The sequence below is a fragment of the Corvus brachyrhynchos genome, unplaced genomic scaffold (genome assembly GCF_000691975.1).
Source record: "Corvus brachyrhynchos isolate BGI_N302 unplaced genomic scaffold, ASM69197v1 scaffold61, whole genome shotgun sequence".
NCBI classification, from domain to species: domain Eukaryota; kingdom Metazoa; phylum Chordata; class Aves; order Passeriformes; family Corvidae; genus Corvus; species Corvus brachyrhynchos.
The window spans coordinates 1,019,180-1,026,004 of record NW_008236478.1 but is presented as its reverse complement, the minus strand read 5'-3'; positions in this window follow the sequence as shown (position 1 = coordinate 1,026,004).

Sequence of the window (6,825 nt, the reverse complement as noted above, 5' to 3'; positions counted from 1 at the left end):
GTATCTCCTGTGGCTGATAAGCCTAGATGACTGGAGGGGTTTGAACTACCTTTGCAACCCCTGGAGCAGAGAGGGAAAAAAGGACAGGAGAGAAGAAAAAGAAAAATATTTCAGCACTTGCATAATATCAATAAACAACTCCCCTCTCTAGTTGCAGGGAAGGCTGGAATGTTTAGGGCGGGGACGAGAGAGAGTAGGAGAGTAGAGTGGGTTTGTTGGTTGTTTGGGGTTTTTTTTTTTCTTTTCAGGTTTTTTCTTATTCTCTATTTAAATTGCATGTTATGTGTTTACAATGCAAAACTGCCTTGGTTGTCACTGGCGATGCAGACTATGGGTAAGAAGGGTAAGAACGAAGTGTCAGGACTGTCCTGGGTGAAAACTCCCATGGGCAGATTCGCAGTGTCACCCAACTGGAGTGAACTCCCAACGTGCAAGCCAGGCATGAAGTGTTCTGGGATGCCCTAGGCACAGTTGAGCCCACTGGAGTGTTGTCCTGGGAAACGTGTGGGAAGTTACTCCTAGGCTAGGTTTGAAGAGTACAAGTTCCCTACAACAAGCGGGGTCTCTGCTTGCTAAGAGAGCACCAGTCCCTGTATGGCTCCCCCATCCAGACTTCTGCTGACATGAGCACTCTCAGAAGAAAATGTGCTGCTCCACCGGTTAAACCGGCCTAATTCAGTGGGCTTCAGCTGTCCATAGGATCAGTGGCCCCAAGGAGATCACAGAGCCAGTGGTGCTACAAATGCAATGAGAAACTGAGTGAGAGGTGAGCTGTCAGGGGAGATCAGTCCAGCTGCTCCATTGCTCTGCAGGTGCCAGCCCTCCTGTGCCTCTGCAACACACACTTCAGGCCAAGTATCAACTAAAGTGAATTCACTTTTTGGTATAGCGGTCACTGGAGTTTGCTGATTGGCACCAGCCACAATTTAAAGATAGGGTGTCTAACTGGCCCCTTTTCCCACCACATTGCTCTTGTATTTAATTATTAATTGCTCCCAAATTTGTGTCATCCAACAAAAGACATCCTTTCTCCCCAGGCTGGGAGGATTTTACTGCTCCCCCCTTTCCTCCCACTGCTGTGAGACAGAGTTTTTTTGGGCTGCATCTGATTTCCTTGAAACACTCCAGGTACTCACTGCACCCAGTGCCTATTCCTGTTTTTCTGGGAAACCAGAGAGTGTGGTTTGTTGTGTGGACAGAGCCAGGTTCTTCTTTGGCCTGGTGAGAAGGAAAGCTGTAGGTTCTGAAGGAGGTTCCTGTTTCCTGCACTGAGACGGTGCTGTGGTTAGTGCTGTGTGCTTGGTGTGTGACATGCTGCTGTGCTGTACCCATGCAACCAGCTCAGGCTCCCCTCTCGGCTCCCAGCTGCAGTGCACAGACTTAAATTATTAGAGCAGCAAGAGACTTGTTACAGATGCCTTAGCATGAATTCAACAGCACAGCCAAGGGAATTCTGGGGACAAAGTATCAGCCTCTCACCTTCAGCTCTGCTGCCCATACACCATTGCGCTCTCCTTTCTTCTTGCCATTAAGCTCCATTGTTTTGTACACTGCTGAGCACACTCCTATACTACCTGGAGGCTCTTTTTTTTTAATAACTAGTTTGGAGAAGACGAAAAGCTACAATGCTGATGTTTGTAAATAGCTGCAACCCAAAGTGTTCTGAAAAGTATCTAATTTGTAGTAAGCAAAGTGTTTGATGCTGTCAGAAATCTAAGTTCCTAAGGAGTCTCAAGCTGGCTGTTTCTAAGCTTGGTTTACCCCCTTGTGTTCAACAAATGCTTGAGGCCAACAGAAATGACTGTGTTACCAAACATAATAAATAAAACAACCCACTGACAGTAAGCTTTTGAACAAGAATAAAATATCCCCTGGAATGTGTACAAGACAAGTACTCTAGCCCTGGGCTAGGGCAAACATGGAATGAAAATGCCTGGCAATGAGCACAAGACTTTAATGCTCTAGGTACTCTCACAAGAGTGTGTGTATGAAACTGATAATTAAATTGGAAATGCCCTGTGTTGACACAATATATGACAATGTTCAGAGTCTAAAGGGCTCCAGAAAGCTGTTGTTAGTTGTTGTCTGTGATTATTTTTGTCTACTCTTGAAAAGTTTTAGTAGCATGACTGTTTTTTATGTATTTTTTCAACTCAGGTTTATTTGCTATATTAGCATCAAGATGTTTTACACTTGAATAGCTTAGCACTGAATCAGGAAAAAGCATTAGCATGCTTAGGGCTTTTGTGCCAGTGTAAATGCATCTACCTGACGGGAGATATTACCATTTTGTTTATATTATGAACAGCAGTGAAACCTTCCAAAGGGTGGACACTGCCAATTCCAGCCCTCATCAAAAACAGCCAACAGGCAAGAAACGAAAGTGATGCTTGGTTTTGGTGTCCGAGCTAGAAAAAAGTGCAGAAAAGGGAAACTGATTATGAATGTGCTTTTGTCTAAACCTTGTGAACACCCTTGACATGGGAAAGGTCATATTACTTGTGTATATTGAGCCCAGTTGCTGCTGTAGTACAACAAGAAAGGAAAGATGCCTCTATCCTGCAGTTTCATCTCATCTGGCAGTGAAAGTGTTGCCAGATCTCACCACTTAATTGGGAGTTTTGAGGAAGATTGACTCCTTTTCCTTAAAGTCCATCTCGTTAGTGAGGGGAGCGTGGGGTGCTGGGGTTGAGCTGTACATTGCTGTCCTGGGGCAGAGCACAAGGCTAGGGAGGAACCAGCCAGGCAGAGAAATGAGCTGGGGCCACGTCACCAGGTGCCCTGTGGCTTTTGGCCCACACTACATCTGCCCTTTTCCTGCAGCTGCCAGTCCTTGTGCTGGGTCTCCTTCCCATTCACCCATGTGCTGAGAGTGTGGGATGGGTTCTCCAAATCTTAACTGGGCAGGAAATTCCCTCTTGAGCTGCAGAGGATGTAACAGGAAGAGGAAAAACCTCTTAGTCAGCACCAGCTTCGTTTTTGATGGATGCATCAATTTCCTCAGTCATGAGAAAACTCTCCACCCAAAGAAGTCCACAAGTGTGGAAAGTTGTCGTGTCTCTGGATCCCTTGGGTGTACAGCTGCATCCTATGTTTCTTGTCATCTTTGTCAACTTGGAGCTTGTGGGAAGCATCTTCAGAGCAGAGGGTACTTCCCTACTGTGGAGAAGTCAGGCACAAGCTCACAGGCAGCTACTCACGCCAAGGCGGGTGGCTGAGGGGGTTGGGCAAGGTCTGTTTGTACTACAGTTCCTAAGTTAGGCACCTGTAAAGCAAGAGAGATGTATTTAGTGGTGACTCCTAAAACTCTTGTGTTCTTTGGGCCATTGTTTTGTTCCCTCATGCTCCAATTACTACTGTGCAATCCCAGATCTTCCATTAAAATGACTGTTACAGTGTCCATTGAGATGCTCTGTAGCTGCAAAGGAGGATGCCTGTCAAATGTGAGCCTTGTTTCAAAAAACTCCCCAGGAGCCAAATTATGCAGTAGCAGGACAGATCCCTGAGCAGATGCAGCTCTGCGCAGGTGAGCTCTCCTGGCTGGGAGAGGTGTTCCTCTGCTGTTTGGCTTTAGGCATGCCCCACATGAAAATAACTTCACCTCCTTCTGCCACAGCTTGTCTGGGAGAACAGGATTTTTGCAAGTAGTTTCAGGGCCCATCTTCTTTAAGTTGTGCAGCCCCCAAAGCACAGGATTTCTCATGCATGTAAGAAGTCTCTCCACCTGGTGTGAAGTATTTGTGGTGACGAAAAACACATTCCAGTATTACTGTCACTGTGGTTTTCACACTGAAGCACACAATGAAATAACTGTCAACTTTTCATCATACATATATATTGGACCTTGTTTTCCATCCCATTCCCTGATCCCTTAGTTAAAGGCTGGATCTGGACAGATTGCTTGATTACCTCCTGGTTTGGTTTGTACACCTGCAGTGTGGCACAAAAGGACTCTGTGCAATGCAATCACCTTTTTGACTTAAATATCTTTTCTTTCACTCTGGTACAAGCAAGGTTTTGGGATGTAGCAGGCAGAGGGACACTGGATATCTGTGTGACAGTGTGGGAAAAGGGGTGTATTTAATGCTGTGTTATGGGGGCGCTCCCCAGCAGCAGAGAAATGACAGGGAGGATATGTTCTGTGCAGCATCCATCAGGGTTGGTTTGGACCTGTCCCCGGTGGATGACTGTATGGGGTTTTTCTCTTTTTTGGGTTTTAGCTGCCTTTGCCTGATCAGCCATACCAGCAGCACAGTATTAATGTCATGTAAGCGAGGACTTGCAGCACCTTCTGCATGAGGGTGTCAGTCTGGAGGCAGCGTGGGGCTGTTGCCTTGCAGAGCCTGGTGCCAGGCAGGGTGCCTGTGGGCATGGCTCAGGGGAGCCCATGCTGCCTCAGCCAGCAGCCCCTCACAGGAGGAACAGGTCAAGGGGAAAAAAAGAGGTGTGGGTTCCAAGAGGAATTGCATGACATTTGCATTCCTGTAAACGGAAGTTTCCAGAAGACTCCAGCTTCCTGTGAAATGGTTCTCTTGCTAACTTGGCAGTGGCCTGCATGTGTACAGCTTGTCCAGGTGAAGGTTTGGGGTCACATAAGAGGAAGCTGTTTCACTGCAGTGCACTTATGGTGCAAAAAATAGCTTCTTGGGTAGTGAGCAGCTCTTGACTCTGTTAGAGGTAATGTGTTAACTCCTGCAAATCTTGTGTCTTGTTCCAGACACTTGTCTTAAATACATTTCAGTTTTTGTTCTTCCTTCAGGGCATCTGATATACTCAATTCACACTTATTAACACTTAATACTCAAAATGAGCAAACCCTGTCTGTACAAGCAAAACCCTTTTGCATCTTCTCTGCTTCTCTTATGGATGCTGCTGCCCCAGGCAATTCCCCAAACAGAGCAGGAGAAAAAGCTGCCACCTAGCTCAGTACTAGTTCTGCTTGTTGGTGTGTCCACCAGCCTTTTCAGAGCAGAGAAGGCTCAAATGCCTGGTGTGCTTGGATCCTGGAGCAGGTCTGTGGTCCCCACTCCACCCTGCTGTGAAAGAAGCCCTGGTGAACCACATGGGAAGCAGCCGCCCAGAACACTGCCCTGGGAAGTCAGGGCCAGTGGCTTGCCAGGCACATTACTTCCTCTGGTGTGCAATGGAAGCACCTTTGTGCTCACTGAGTTGGGCTGAAGGGCCAACTTCAAAAGCTGTTAGAAGTGCTTAAACCCTGTCACTGCTCTCTAGGCCTCCAGAGCAAGGACCGCTCCCCTTTCTGCTTTCCTGCGGACTACCTGCCCTCAGGGTCCACACCTTTCTCAGCCATGGGACAAGCTGGCATACCTCATCAACACCTTCTGAAGGTGGGCTGAGCTGCATTGTACTGTGCTGTGCTGGCTGCTTTCTGGGTTATGGCACAACCCAAACCCTCTGTTTTCCTTCTGTGATGCTGCAGGTTGAATGGTGGCAATGCAGGCACAGAGCAGTTCCCATCAGCAGTTCCTCACCCCTGCACCCCTCTCCAACAGTGGTTTTAGGTCAGCTGTCTGAGTCAGTATGCACCAGGTCTCAGCCAAGAGAGGACGGTGCCTGGTTTGGGGCAGGATGGGCAGCAGAGAAGTGGTGAGCACCTTGGGGCCACACACTGGTGAGGCAGTCAAGTGCGAGTGGAGGAGAAGAGGGGAGTGATGCTAGAGAGCTGGTGGGCAGCAGGAAAAGTAGTAGAGGTACTTGAGGAGCAGTGGCAACCCCCTAGGAAGGAAGGAAGGAAGGAAGCTTCTGAGGAGGAGGTGCCTTACTTTTCTGCTGGGATTTTGGTGTCCTGGGGGTGCCAGGGGGTTGCTTCTGTGGCCCTGACAAAGGACAAGTCATGATCAGGGTCACTCTGGAAGGATGGAGTATTTTCATGTTCTGCTTTGTCATGAGGACACTTGTAAAACTAAGTACAACAGAAGAGTTAGATGTGACTTGCTAAAACATCACCAGAGTTTAAAGAAGTACAAAAAGCACTTAATGAGATCCTGGACAATTTGCATTGCTTTTCCCCTGAATATATGTGCACTCATCAGTAGAACGAAATCTTTTTCCTGTATAACAATTTAATTAGAACTGATTAAAGTAAGCATGTCCAGAATGTTTGAATATGATAGTAATACTGCATTATAAATGTCATTTTGATTAAATAATGGCTTCTTTGCTTGAACAGGATAACTATCCACCCGAAACACAGAGGTGAAACTTTAGTTAATAGTAAAACTCCCACCAACTTCAATAGAGCTATATTTCACCTTAATTGCACTCATAATTGCACTTTCACAGTTTGATTACAGAGTTTACTGTTTCCTGCTTGGAGGGGGTATACACTGTTGTACACTTTCTAAAAAAAAAATATATGGGAACAGAAAACTGTTGACATGCAGTACGTGAGCTTGGATTTCCCCCATTTAGTGAAATGATGGAGCTCACTTCTCCCAGGATTCAACAGAAGCACTAAGAATTGCCACATGGGATCTCACTAAAAGAAGATACTGTAAGCTTGGCCTTGAGCAGTGGTTGTCAGTTCCTGTGGATCTGGCTGCTCCAGTACTGGGGAGGAGTAACTGAGGAAAGCAGGCTGACTGTTAGCAGATTTAAGTGCCCTGTATGAGACCTGACCTCCACTGGTAAAGTATACAGGGCCTTCCCAGGCTGAAAAATGTTTAAAACAACTGTCCTTGATGAGCAGATAGGTTCAGTAGTCAAGGACCTGTCTGGATGACCTCAGGACGTACTTTACCAATAGCATGTGTTTCTGCAAACCTGTTATTTAAAAAATCTCTTGCTGAAGCCAAATCAATGCTC